This window comes from Pleurodeles waltl, chromosome 11 (assembly GCF_031143425.1).
Source record: "Pleurodeles waltl isolate 20211129_DDA chromosome 11, aPleWal1.hap1.20221129, whole genome shotgun sequence".
Classification (NCBI taxonomy): Eukaryota; Metazoa; Chordata; class Amphibia; order Caudata; family Salamandridae; genus Pleurodeles; species Pleurodeles waltl.
The window spans coordinates 375,915,756-375,931,214 of record NC_090450.1 but is presented as its reverse complement, the minus strand read 5'-3'; the positions used below and the strand labels follow the sequence as shown (position 1 = coordinate 375,931,214).

Here is a 15,459-nt window from a genome sequence, read left to right as displayed (position 1 = left end):
GTTTCATGCATACCACTTATAACCTTCATCTGAGTAAAGTAACCCAAAAAATATGGACATGGGCTATACCAAGGAGGGTATTTCTGCTACCAGTTCTTCTACCAGGAAAACAAAACAAAACGCAGACAGACTAATCAGGCAGGAAAGCAGATTGCACGATTGGAAAGTAATACAAGAAACACTTTAGAACATTTTCAAGATCTGGGGGAGACCAAGCAGACCTGTTCGCAACAGCAAAGAATGCAAAATGCTAACACCTTGCCTTCAGGTTTCCACACCACCAGTCAGAAAGGAATGCCCTGTCAGTAAACTGGTCAGGGAGATGTGCTTACTCTTTTCTTCCTATTACCCTGATACCAAATGTACTGTATAAAACCAGACAACCAGGGACTTTTAGCCCCACAATAGGCCAGACAGACCTGGTACTCTAACCTACAAGAGATGTCCAGGGGACAAATGATCACAATCATAGCAGAACACAATCTGCTAACAATCAAAGAGGGGGAGAGTATACTGCCCGGAGCCAGCAGCGCTCAGCCTAGTGGCCTGGCTCCAGAATTTGGGCATCTACAAATTGCTGCCAGGACAATGGACAATCCTGAAAAGATGAAGGAGAACAAGCACAAGGCAATGCTAGGCAGCAAAATGGAGCAGATACATTCACTGGTGCATTGATAACAGAAAAATGGAGACAAGGACAGCACAGGAAACTGTATTACATACCTCACTCACCCTTTAGATAGTGGGCCAACCTATGCATCTTTAAAGGAATGCCTGGTAGCAAATGTAGCCTACACCAGGGACACTTCAGGTAACAGCACCTTCACATCCCCAGTGGTGAAGAGGTTCTTGGTGGGTGCTAAATGTGTGGCCCCGCTAACATCAGTTCCAGCACCATTGTGGAAGAAAAAAGGGAGGGAGTAAACCATAAAGGGAAAGAGAAAAATAATCTGAAGATGGGGACTACGCACAGGAACTTCTAGGGCGCTGTCTGATATCACTCAGGGGATGAACATACCACCAAATGGTGGTCAAAAATAAGCACAGCAAAAAAAAAACAGTTCTGTACCCATCCACTAGATGGCGGAATAACGCACCTCGTGTGAATTCAGAAAAACACTTAGGCTTGCAATGCAAAACTACTACTGCTGGTAAGTAACCGTTTCACTGCTTACTTGTAGCACTGGTTCTCTAACCAGGGTAGCTTAATTAAAATCAATTAACAACCTCACTTCTCTTGTTGAGGCCACAGGAATGGAATTCAAAAACTGCATCTAAGATATTGTCGTCTTTCACTAGTCTGCCAAAATGATCTTAAGAGTAGATGGTTTCTGTGGTCAACTATCACTATGGGGGCTGCTGGGACAGAGGAAGTCCATTGACATCCTTAAAGACACTGTAGGAAGCTGGCTCTGTATATACTATGTTGACATGAAATATAGTGTGCACAGTCCAGGGGTTACCCAAAGGCTGAAGTAGATAATACTAATACTCTCGTTGTGGTAGTGTGGTCGAGCAGTTAGGCTTATCAAAGGGTAGTGCGAAGCATTTATTGTACACATACCTACAATAGAAGAAGCGCACACTCAGTGACTTAACTCCAGACGAATGTTGTAGGGAAATGGCTCCCAGTTGCAGTTACCCCCCACTTTTTGCCTGATGTTGATGCGGACTTGACTGAGAACTGTGCTGGGACCCTGTTAACCAGGCCCCAGCACCAGTGTTCTTTCACTAAAAATATACCATTGTTTCCACAATTGGCACCCCCTGGCACACAGAAAAGTCCCCTGTAAAAGGTACCAGTGATACCAAGGGCCCTGTGACCAGAGAAGGTTCCTAAGGGCTGCAGCATGTATTGTACCACCCTAAGGGACCCCTCACCTAACATGCACACTGCCATTGCAGATTGTGCGTGTTGGTGGGGAGAAAAAGGCAAAGTGGACATGGCATCCCCCTCAGGATGCCATGCACACAAAATACTGCCTGTGGCATAGGTAAGTCACGCCTCAAGCAGGCCTTATAGCCCTAAGGCAGGGTGCACTATACCACAGGTGAGGGCATAGCTGCATGAGCAATATGTCCCTACAGTGTCTAAGTCTATTATTAGACATTGCAAGTACAGTGTGGCCATATTAAGTATATGGTCTGGGAGTTTGTCAAAAATGAACTCCACTGTTCCGTAATGGCTACACTGAATACTGGGAAGTTTGGTATCAAACTTTTCAGATTAATAAACCCACACTGATGCCAGTGTTGGATTTATTACAAAATCGACACAGAGGGCATCTTAGAAGATGCCCCCTGTATTTTACCCAATCCTTCAGTGCAGGGCTGACTGGTCTGTGCCAGCCTGCCACTGAGAAGAGTTTCTGCCCCCCCTGGGGTGAGAGCCTTTGTGCTCTCTGAGGCCAGAAACAAAGCCTGCACTGGGTGGAGGTGCTTAACACCTCCCCCTGCAGGCACTGTAACACCTAGCAGTGAGCCTCAAAGTTTCAGGCTTCGTGTTACAATACCCCAGGGCACTCCAGCTAGTGGAGATGCCCACCCCCTGGACACAGCCCCCACTTTTGGCGGCAAGTCCAGAGGAGATAATGAGAAAAACAAGGAGGAGTCACCTACCAGTCAGGTCAGCCCATAAGGTGCCCTGAGCTGAGGTGACCCCTGCCTTTAGAAATCCTCCATCTTAGTTTTGGAGGATTCCCCCAATAGGAATAGGGATGTGCCCCTTCCTCTCAGGAAGGAGGCACAAGAAGGGTGTAGCCACCCTCAAGAACAGTAGCCATTGACTATTGCCCCCGACCTAAACACACCCCTAAATTTAGTATTTAGGGTAGACCTTGAACCCAGGAAATCAGATTCCTGCAACCTGAAGAAAGGAGGACTGCTGACCTGAAAGCCCCCCAGAGACGATGGAGACACCAACTGACTTGGCCTCAGCCCTACTGGCCTGTCTCCAGACTCAACCTGCACAGCGACGCACCCAACAGGGACCAGCGACCTCTCAGGACTCAGAGGACTGACCTGCACCTAAAGGACCAAGAACCTCCCGAGAACAGTGGCACTGTTCAGAACCTGCAACAAAGAAGCAACTTTTAAAGAACTCACTTCCTGCCAGAATCGTGAGACTTCACACACTGCACCTGTTGAAAACCAACACTGCAGAGAGGACTCCCAGGTGATTCCAACGACATGGACACCCTGAGTCGACCTCCCTGCACGCCCACAGCGACGCCTGCAGCGAGGATTCAGAGGCTCTCCCTGACCGTGACTGCCTGGTATCAAAAGAACCAACGCCTGGACCAAGCACTACACCCGCAGACCCCAGGACCGAGAGGAACCACCTACCAGTGCAGAAGTGACCAGCAGGCGGCCCTCATCCTAGCCCAGTCCGTAGCTGACCCGAGAAGCTCCCCTGTGCCCTGCTTGCATTGCTTAAGTGACCCCCAGGTCCCTCCATTGCTTTCAATAGCAAACCCGATGCCTACTGCACCCGGCTGCCCCTGTGCCACTGAGGGTGTGTTTTGTGGGCTTGTTTGTGTGTGTCCTGGTCTGCTCCCCGAGGATGCTGGCACTTGCTTGTAAGCAGACTAGGACTGGAGCATCCCTGTTCTTCATAGGCACCTATGTGTTTTGGGCCCTCCTTTGACCTCTGCACCTGAGCAGCCCTGTGTTGCTGGTGCAGTGGCTTTGGAGTTGCCTTAAACCCCTAACAGTGGGCTACCTATGCCCAGGAAACTGACTATGTAAGTGCATTACTTAATTGCAAAAACTAACCAAACTTACCTCACCCAGGAACTGTTGATTATTGCACTTAGTCCACTTTTAAAATAGCTTATTGCCATTTTAACCAAAACTGGGTGTACTACTGTTTTAAATCAAAGTTCTATACTTACCTGTGTGAAGTACCTTGCATTTTATGTACTTACCTCAAATCTTTAATCTTGTGGGTCTAAAATAAATTGAGAAAATATATGTTCGGTGGCATGTGTAGCTGCAGATACACATGCTGTGCATAGTCCGCCGTCTGGTGTTGGGTCGGAGTGTTACAAGTTGTTTTTCTTCGAAGAAGTCTTTTCGAGTCACGAGACCGAGGGACTCCTCCTCTTTGTTTCCATTGCGCATGGGCGTCGACTCCATCTTCGATTGTTTTTTTTTCCGCCATCGGGTTCGGACGTGTTCCTTTTCGCTCCGGGTTTCGGGACGGAAAGATAGTCATAACTTCGGAAAACTACGTCGGTATTGTTTCGTTCGGTATCGGGTTACATAAATTAGACACCGAATCGTGAAGAGCTCCGGTAGCCCTTCGGGGTAACTTCGATCCCCCGTTGGGGCCTGGTCGGCCTGACCGCGTGTAACATCGACACCGATGGAACGGACCCCGTTCTGATTCTGTCCTAAATGACACAGTAAATACCCCTATACAGACAAGCATTTGGTCTGTAACTTGTGCCTGTCGCCCGAGCACAAGGAAGAAACGTGTGAGGCCTGTCGTGCGTTTCGATCCCGAAAGACGCTCCGTGACCGAAGAGCTAGAAGGTTGCAGATGGCGTCCACGCCGACAGTACACCGAGGGTTCGAGGAACAAGGAGAAGAAGAGGAAGCCTTCTCCATCCATGAATCGGACTCGGAGGAATTCGACGTCGAACAAACCGTGAGTAAGACGTCGAAACAAACACCACACGGAAAAACAGACAAGGCCCAGGGGACGCCACTGCCAACAGGCCATGGCTCAACCCATAAAATAGGTGACCGTCCATCGGCACCGAAAAAGGGCGAAATGGTGCCGAAATCGTCCGACTCGGGTCGAGACACAGGCACGCAGCAATCTCGGGACCGAGAAAGTGCTGCCGAAAAGGGTCGACGCCGAGACAGCGGAACCGAAGCTGCTCGACGCAGAGACAGCGGCACAGAGGATGATCGACGCCGAGAAGGCTCGATTCCAAAAAAGAGAAAATTCTCCTCGGAGCCGAAAACAAGCAAAGACACAGTTTTGGTGCCAAAACGCCCAGCAACCGAACCGACTGCCAGCTCGTATTCAGAGGAACAATCAATGTCCTCTCAAATGCGCAAACACAGATTTGAAGAAGAGTTACAAACCACTGATGTAGACCACACCCAGAAGCGAATCTTCATACAGAGTGGGACAGGGAAGATCAGCACTCTTCCCCCAATTAGGAGGAAAAGGAGACTCGAGTTCCAAACACAAGAACAAACACCACAGCCAAAAGTGGTGAAGAAAGTAACTCCACCACCCTCTCCTCCACCTGTAACTCATACATCACCGGCACAGACTCCGTCACATTCACCAGCTCATACCACCATGAGCCAAGATGACCAGGACGCTTGGGACCTGTATGATGCCCCAGTATCAGACAATAGTCCTGATTCGTACCCTACCAAGCCCTCACCACCTGAGGACAGCACAGCGTATACACAGGTGGTAGCTAGGGCAGCAGAGTTCCATAACGTGTCGTTACACTCAGAACCTGTCGAGGATGACTTCCTTTTCAACACCCTCTCCTCCACCCATAGCACCCATCAAAGCCTGCCTATGCTCCCGGGAATGCTAAGGCACGCAAAACAAACCTTTAAAGAACCTGTCAAAAGCAGAGCGATAACTCCAAGGGTGGAGAAAAAATATAAAGCACCACCCACTGACCCTGCTTTTATCACATCACAACTGCCACCAGATTCAGTTGTAGTAGGGGCAGCTCGCAAGAGAGCCAACTCGCACACTTCCGGCGACGCACCACCTCCGGACAAAGAGAGCCGCAAATTTGACGCAGCTGGAAAAAGAGTTGCTGTACAAGCTGCAAACCAGTGGCCCATCGCGAACTCTCAGGCGCTCCTAGCGCGATATGACAGAGCCCATTGGGACGAGATGCAGCATCTCATCGAGCATCTACCCAAAGACTTACAGAAACGGGCAAAACAAGTGGTTGAGGAGGGGCAAAATCTCTCTAATAACCAAATACGCTCCTCTATGGATGCAGCGGATACAGCTGCAAGAACAATAAATACCGCGGTAACCATAAGAAGGCACGCATGGTTGCGCACATCCGGGTTTAAACCCGAGATACAACAGGCAGTGCTCAATATGACGTTCAACGAACAGCAATTGTTTGGACCCGAAGTGGACACGGCAATTGAGAAATTGAAAAAGGACACTGACACAGCCAAGGCCATGGGCGCACTGTATTCCCCGCAGGGCAGAGGCACTTTTGGCACATTTCGCAGGACAACCTTCAGAGGGGGGTTTCGGGGTCAAGCCACACAAGCCAGCACCTCACAATCAACACCGTCTACCTACCAGGGACAGTACCAAAGGGGAGGCTTTCGGGGCCAGTACAGAGGGGGACAATTCCCTAGAAACAGGGGAAAGTTTCAAGGTCCCAAAACCCCTACAACCAAACAGTGACTCACAAGTCACTCAACCCCTTCACACAACACCAGTGGGGGGAAGACTAAGCCAATTTTACAAAGCTTGGGAGGAAATAACAACAGACACTTGGGTCTTAGCAATTATCTAACATGGTTATTGCATAGAATTTCTCCAACTCCCTCCAAATGTCCCACCAAAAACACAAAATATGTCAAAACAGCATTTAGACCTTCTGGAATTAGAAGTTCAGGCATTACTGCAAAAGGACGCAATAGAATTTGTACCACGTACACAAAGGAACACAGGAGTCTACTCACTGTACTTTCTAATACCAAAAAAAGACAAAACACTGAGACCAATCTTAGATCTCAGAACACTAAACATCTACATCAAATCGGAACACTTTCACATGGTCATGCTACAAGACGTGTTACCACTGCTAAAATGACAACATGACAACCTTAGACCTAAAGGACGCGTATTTCCACATACCGATACATCCCTCGCACCGGAAATATCTAAGGTTTGTATTCAAGGGAATACATTACCAATTCAAAGTATTGCCGTTCGGTATAAAGAGTATTTACAAAATGCCTAGCAGTAGTAGCCGCACATATCAGAAGGCAGCAAATACACGTGTTCCCCTACCTAGACGATTGGCTAATCAAGACCAACTCCCTAACAAAATGTTCACACCACACAGAGTATGTCATACAAACCCTCTACAAACTCGGTTTCTCCATCAACTATCCAAAATCACACATTCGGCCGTGCAAAACACAGCAATACTTAGGAGCGACAATCAACACAACAAAGGGGATAGCCACTCCAAGTCCACAAAGGGTTCAAAATTTTTACAAGGTTATACAAGCCATGTATCCGACACAAAAAATACATGCAAAGATGGTATTAAAACTCTTAGGCATGATGTCTTCATGCATAGCCATTGTCCCAAACGCAAGACTGCACATGAGGCCCTTACAACAGTGCCTAGCATCGCAATGGTCACAGGCACAGGGTCACCTTCTAGATCTGGTGTTGATAGACCGCCAAACATACATCTCGCTTCTATGGTGGAACAGTATAAATTTAAACAAGGGGCGGCCTTTCCAAGACCCTGTGCCACAATACGTGATGACAACAGATGCTTCCATGACAGGGTGGGGAGCACACCTCAATCAACACAGCATCCAAGGACAATGGGACGAACATCAAACGAAGCTGCATATAAATCACCTCGAATTGTTAGCAGTATTCCTAGCGTTGAAAGCATTTCAACCGATCATAACCCACAAATACATTCTTGTCAAAACAGACAACATGACAACAATGTATTATCTAAACAAACAGGGGGGAACACACTCGACACAGCTGTGCCTCCTGGCACAAAAGATATGGCAATGGGCAATTCACAACCACATTCGCCTAATAGCACAGTTTATTCCAGGGATCCAGAATCAACTAGCAGACAACCTCTCTCGAGATCACCAACAAGTCCACGAATGGGAGATTCACCCCCAAATTCTAAACATTTACTTCCAAATTTGGGGAACACCTCAAATAGACCTATTTGCAACAAAGGAGAACGCAAAATGCCAAAACTTCGCATCCAGGTACCCACACAGGCAGTCTCAAGGCAATGCTCTGTGGATGAATTGGTCAGGGATATTTGCATACGCTTTTCCCCCCTCTCCCTCTTCTTCCATATCTAGTAAACAAATTGAGTCAAAACAAACTCAAACTCATACTGATAGCACCAACATGGGCAAGACAACCCTGGTACACAACACTACTAGATCTGTCAGTAGTACCCCATGTCAAGCTACCCAACAGGCCAGATCTGCTAACACAACACAAACAACAGATCAGGCATCCAAACCCAGCATCGCTGAATCTAGCAATCTGGCTTCTGAAATCCTAGAATTCGGACATTTAAACCTCACCCAAGAATGTATGGAGGTCATAAAACAGGCTAGAAGGCCATCCACTAGACACTGCTATGCAATTAAATGGAAAAGATTTGTTTGCTACTGCTATAATAATCAAGTTCAACCATTACATGCATCTCCAAAGGATGTAGTAGGATACTTAATACATTTGCTGAAATCAAATCTGGCCTTCTCTTCCATAAAGATACACCTCGCAGCAATATCTGCATACCTGCAGATTACCCATTCAACCTCACTATTTAGGATACCTGTCATTAAAGCGTTTATGGAAGGCCTAAAAAGGATTATACCACCAAGAACACCACCTGTTCCTTCATGGAACCTCAACATCGTCTTAACAAGACTCATGGGTCCACCTTTCGAACCCATGCATTCTTGTGAAATGCAATTCTTAACGTGGAAGGTTGCGTTTCTCATTGCCATTACATCTCTAAGAAGAGTAAGCGAAATTCAGGCGTTTACTATACAGGAACCTTTTATTCAAATATACAAAAATAAAGTAGTTCTAAGAACCAATCCAAAATTTTTACCAAAAGTTATTTCACTGTTCCACTTAAATCAAACAGTAGAACTACCAGTGTTCTTTCCACAGCCTGACTCAGTAGCTGAAAGGGCACTACATACATTAGACATCAGAAGAGCACTAATGTACTACATTGACAGAACAAAACTAATTAGGAAAACAAAACAACTATTTATTGCATTCCAAAAACCTCATACAGGAAACCCAATATCAAAACAAGGTATAGCCAGATGGATAGTTAAGTGCATCCAAACCTGCTACCTTAAAGCAAAAAGAGAGCTGCCCATTACACCAAAGGCACACTCAACCAGGAAGAAAGGCGCTACCATGGCCTTCTTAGGAAATATTCCAATGAACGAAATATGTAAGGCAGCAACATGGTCTACGCCTCACACATTTACTAAGCACTACTGTGTAGACGTGCTATCTGCACAACAAGCCACAGTAGGTCAAGCTGTACTAAGAACTTTATTTCAAACTACTTCCACTCCTACAGGCTGAACCACCGCTTTTGGGGAGATAACTGCTTACTAGTCTATGCACAGCATGTGTATCTGCAGCTACACATGCCACCGAACGGAAAATGTCACTTACCCAGTGTACATCTGTTCGTGGCATTAGTCGCTGCAGATTCACATGCGCCCACCCGCCTCCCCGGGAGCCTGTAACCGTTTGGAAGTAGTATTCAACATTTGTACATTTGTAAATATATTACCTTAACCTTTATTCTGTACATACTTATTCATTCCATTGCATGGGCACTATTACTAACATACACAACTCCTACCTCACCCTCTGCGGGGAAAACAATCGAAGATGGAGTCGACGCCCATGTGCAATGGAAACAAAGAGGAGGAGTCCCTTGGTCTCGTGACTCGAAAAGACTTCTTCGAAGAAAAACAACTTGTAACACTCCGACCCAACACCAGACGGCGGACTATGCACAGCATGTGAATCTGCAGCGACTAATGCCACGAACAGATGTATACTGGGTAAGTGACATTTTCCTTTTCTATGTAAAAACAATTGGCCTGGAGTTAAGTCTTTGAGTATGTGTTCCTCATTTATTGCCTGTGTGTACAACAAATGCTTAACACTACCTTCTGATAAGCCTACTGCTCGACCACACTATCACAAAATAGAGCATTAGAATTATCTAATTTTGCCACTATCAACCTCTAAGGGGCACCCTTGGACTCTGTGCACACATCTCTCACTTTGAGATCGTGTATACAGAGCCAACTTCCTACAAATGTTTTCTATATATAAAAAATATATTTTCTTAATTTATTTTTAGAACCACAAGGTTCATGTTGCAAGTAAGTACTTCAATAGATATGTATTCCACATATATATCAACAGTACTTTGTTTGAAATCAAGATGTTATACAGTCTGTGAATTATTGGCAATGCTCAGTTTAAAAAATGGACACAGTGCAATTTTCAGAAACAGTTCCTGAGGGGGAAGAAATGTTAGTTTGTTTTGCAGGCAAGTACAACACTTAGTTTCAGTCTCTGGGTTTTTGGAAGTCCACCAGTTGGGGTTCAAGTTAACACCAAACACCCACCACCAGCAACACGGGACCGGCTGGGTGCAGAGGTCCAAGATGAGCAATTTTAACGTGGGTTCCTATGAAGACGGGGGGGTACTCGGAATCAGGCCTGCCAAGTAAGTACCCGCGGCTTGGAGGGCAGACCAAGGGGGCATTAGAGGAGAACTAAAGGGGCCACAAGTAGGCACCAAACACACACCCTCAGCTGCACAGGGGCGGCCGAGTGCAGGGTGCAAACAGGACGTTGGGTTTCCAGTGCTGGTCGCTGTTCTTTTACAGGTTCTTTGAAACAGGAGACAGGCCGACAGGGCTGGGGCCAAAGCAGTTGTAGTCTTCCTTCTCTGCTGGGGGTTTCACCTAAGCAATCCTTCTTGTAGGTCGCCAGGTATCTGGTGAGCTAGGTTCAGGGAGGCCCTTAAATCCTAGATTTAGTGGCATTTGTTAGGGGTCAGCGGGCAGTAGCCAATGGCTGCTGCCCCTGAAGGTGGCTACACCCTCCTTGTGCCCACTCCCTTTTTGACGGGGGCACAAACCTAATCCTATTGGTCCCTGTCCTCTAAACTAGGATGGAGGAGTCTGCAGGGAGTGGGTCACCTCACCTCTGGCCACCATAGGGGTGGTCATGGCTGGGGTGGTCTCTCTTCCCTGTTTCCCTAATCTTCCTGCCAGACTTGCCACCAAAAGTGGGGCTTTGTCCGGGGGCGGGCAGCTCCACTAGCTGGAGTTCCCTGGGGCACTGTAATCCAAGGCTTGAGCCTTTGAGGCTCACCGCCAAGTGTTACTGTTCCTGTAGAGGGGAGGTGTGAAGGCTTTGTTTCTGACCACGGAGTGACAAAGGCACTCACCCCATGTGGTCAGAAACTTGTCTGAAAGTAGCAGGCTGGCACAGACCGGTCAGTCCTACGCTAGCAGTTTGGCTAACATACAGGGGGCATCTCTAAGATGCCCTCTGAATGCATTTTCTATAAATCTCACACTGGCATCAGTGTGGGTTTATTGTGCTGAGAAGGTTGATAACAAACTTCACAGTATACACTGGAGCCATTATGGAGCTGTGGAGTGTGTAATGACAAAATCCCAGACCATATATTCAGTATGGCTACACTGCACTTAAAATGTCTAAGAATGGACTTAGACACTGTAGGGGCATATTGCTCATGCAGCTATGCCCTCACCTGTGGTACAGTACACCCTCACTTACGGTTGTAAGGCCTGCTAGAGGAGTGACTTACCTATGCCACAGGCAGTGGTTTGTGGGCATGGCTTCCTGAGAGGGGTGCTATGTCAACTTTGGTCTTTACTCCCCATCAGCACACATAAGCTGCAAGGCAGTGTACATGTGCTGGGTGAGGGGTCCCTAGGGTGGCAGAATACATGCTGCATCCCTTAGAGACCTTCCCTGACCACAGGGCCCTTGGTACCATCGGTACCTTTTACAAGTGACTTAACTTTGCCAGGGTTGTGCCAATTGGGGGAACAAAGGTACAGTTTTTGGGAAAGAACACAGGATCACAGCACACTTTCAATCAAAGTTGGCATCACCACTAGGCAAAAAGTAGGGGGGGTAACCATGCCAACAGTGGCACGTTCTTACAAAGAACCTGGGCTTGGGACTAAAGAGGACAACATGGACTAGTTTAGAAATAAAGTGAAAAGTTGTGTCTTGAGTATTCTTATGAAGAAAAGGAGAGAGTTCCAGATTGAAGGGGCAGGACCAGGACATACTTAAGATGCTTTTTTTATTCCTTAGTTCTCTGAAGAACCCTGATAAGTTATGTGAAACATTAGTATTCTGGTGTTTTCATGTGGTTTTGTATGTAAAACAGTCCTTTTAAATGTTATCGTAGCATCAAATTGGAGCTGGTGCAGGTCTTTCATCATAGGAGTGATCCTATTGTTGGTTTCAGTAAAAAGTAGCAGCTGAGTGAATAACTGCGCTAATGGGAGATGACGTGTAGAGGACATTCAGGCTAGGACGGAAATGGGCTTCTCCATTTTTCTGTGCTATTCCATTGGCAGGCAGCAATCAGTGGTCGGAGGGTGGTCAGTGGACTTCCAGACTTGAGCAATGTCTTGTTTGGCAGTCATTGTCCCATTACCCACTAGGGTAGGGCCACCTGTACAGCCACCCACATCCTTCAGAATACCCAGTTGCACAATAAGGGAGGGACGACGGCGGTCAACTGGTCTTTCTGTAATTTTAGAAATGTTGAGGTAGTTCAGACCAGTATTTTACAGTGTCAGTGCAAGTTCAAACAGTGCGCAAGAAAACCACTCGGCAGCATCACATTAGAAGAACAAGGGTAAGGGAAGTTTACTTACTTGCCATAGCCTCTTGGTTGACACATGCAGTATGCAAATAATTCAACTGTACAAGGTGAAATAGTGAGGAAATAACCAGTTCCCAATGGGCCATTTAGCATATCTCTGCAGTCGCTTTCATCCAGGTGTCCCATGTGTACCTGGCCAAACATCCCCTAGCTTGGAGATCCCACTGTTCAAGCCCTTCTAGGAGGGCACTATAAAGAAGCCATCTCCCCTGCCATGGAGGCATCTAAAGTGTAGGTCTCTTTTCTCATCTGATCCAGCACAAGGCCAACCACCAGTACAAAAGAAATAATCTTGTCATGTCTGGAAGTGACTCCGGAAGGGATCCTTCTACAGTAGGCTTATTATGTTGCCTCAAATTATATATGTAAACATACACATGTATATGTATGTATATATTTGTGTGTTTATGTGTGTGTATGTATATATATATATATATATTATATATGTGTATGTATGTTCGATGGCATGTGTAGCTGCAGATACACATGCTGTGCACATCACGCCATCTGGTGTTGGGCTTGGAGTGTTACAAGTTGTTTTTCTTCGAAGAAGTCTTTTCGAGTCATGAGACCGAGGGACTCCTCCCATTTCGACTCCATTGCGCATGGGCGTCGACTCCATCTTAGATTGTCTTTTTTCCGCCATCTGGTTCGGACGTGTTCCTTTTCGCTCCGGGTTTCGGGTCGGAAAGTAAGTTAGAATCTCGGAAAAATCGTCGGTATTGTTTGCGTTCGGTATCGGGTTAGTTACAACAGATCGACACCGAATTAAGAAGAGCTCCGGTGGCCCTTCGGGGTTTTTCTTTTTTCGATCCCAGTCGGGCCTGGTCGGCCCGGCCACGTGTCTCTTCAAGGCTGATGGAACGGACCCCATTCCGCTTCTGTCCAAAATGCCATAACAAGTATCCATGTACAGATCAACACCTGGTCTGTAACTTGTGTTTGTCACCAGAACACAAGGAAGATACTTGTGAGGCCTGTCGAGCGTTTCGGTCCAGGAAGACACTCGGGGACTGAAGAGCCAGAAGACTGCAAATGGCGTCGGCGCCGACAGGACAAGGGTGTTTCGAGGAGGAGGAAGAAACATTCTCCACCCAGGAATCGGACTCTGAGGAGATCGATCCCGAAGAAACGCCAAAAACCGTGAGTAAGACGTCGAAGCAGAGAACTTACGAGAAGACCGCTAAAGCCCAGGGGACGCCACCGCCAACAGGCCCTGGCTTAACCCGAAAAATAGGTGACCGTCCATCAGCACCGAAAAAGGGCGAGCTGGTGTCGAAGTCATCCGACCCCGGTCGAGATACCGGCACACAGCAATCTCGGGCCCGAGATAGTGGCTCTGAGAAAATTCGGCATCGAGACAGCGGCACCGAAATGGGTCGGCATCGAGAAGGCACGACGCCGAAAGTAAAAAAGGTTTAGTCCGAGCCGAAAAAGGCAGCCGAAAAGGTTTTGGTACCGAAACATCCGGCCTCGGAACCGAAAAGAAGTTCCTATTCAGAGGAACAAGGACTGTCCTCACAAATGAAGACACACAGATTTGAACAAGAATTAGAGACCATAGAGCCAAATCACACACAAAGGCGGCTCTTTATTCAAAAAGATACGGGGAAGATCAGCACTCTTCCTCCAATCAAAATGAAACGTAAACTTGCCTTCCAAGACAAGGACAAACAGCCACACGCAAAAGTGGCTAAACAAGTAACCCCACCACTATCCCCACATCTCTCTCCGCCACCATCACCTGTAGCCACTCCACCAATGATGCAATCCCCAACTCATACGGGAATGAGTCAAGATGACCCTGACGTATGGGACCTTTATGACGCACCAGTGTCAGATAATAGCCCTGAATGCTATCCAGCAAGACCATCGCCACCAGAGGATAGTGCAGGCTACACTCAAGTGGTATCGAGAGCTGCAGCATTTCACAATGTCAGCCTTCATTCAGAACCCATTGAAGACGACTTTCTTTTTAATACACTGTTGTCTACACACAGTCAATATCAAAGTCTTCCGATGTTACCCGGAATGCTCAAACACTCCAAACAAGTGTTTGAAGAGCCTGTCAAGGGGAGAGCCATTACTCCAAGAGTAGATAAAAAATATAAACCGCCACCAACGGACCCAGTGTACATCACACAACAGCTAACACCAGACTCTGTTGTAGTGGGAGCAGCGCGCAAAAGAGCCAACTCACATTCTTCAGGAGATGCACCACCTCCAGATAAAGAAAGTAGAAAATTTGATGCTGCAGGCAAAAGGGTGGCGGCACAGGCAGCAAACCAGTGGCGCATTGCAAATCCCCAAGCTTTGTTAGCCAGATATGATGGGGCCCATTGGGATGAGATGCAACACTTTATTGAACATTTACCAAAAGAGTTCCAAAAAAGAGCGCAGCAAGTGGTAGAAGAGGGACAGAGTATCTCTAATAATCAGATACGGTCAGCAATGGATGCTGCAGACACAGCTGCTAGAACTGTCAACACAGCAGTAACAATAAGGAGACCTGCATGGCTGCGTACATCAGGATTTAAACCAGAGATACAGCAAGCTGTGCTAAATATGCCATTCAACGGACAGCAGTTGTTTGGGCCGGAGGTGGACACTGCGATAGAAAAACTTAAGAAAGACACTGACACGGCCAAAGCCATGGGCACACTCTACTCCCCGCAGAGCAGAGGCACATTTCGAACAACACAATTTCGAGGGGGGTTTCGAG

The 15,459-nt window shown here is 47.1% G+C and overlaps 1 protein-coding gene across 2 annotated transcripts in view; it reads left to right on the top strand.

Annotated features, from left to right (window-relative positions):
* The window catches only part of WDR33 (WD repeat domain 33), a 1,025,118-nt gene that overhangs the window by 376,334 nt on the left and 633,325 nt on the right, over nt 1–15,459 (top strand). The window lies entirely within an intron of this gene.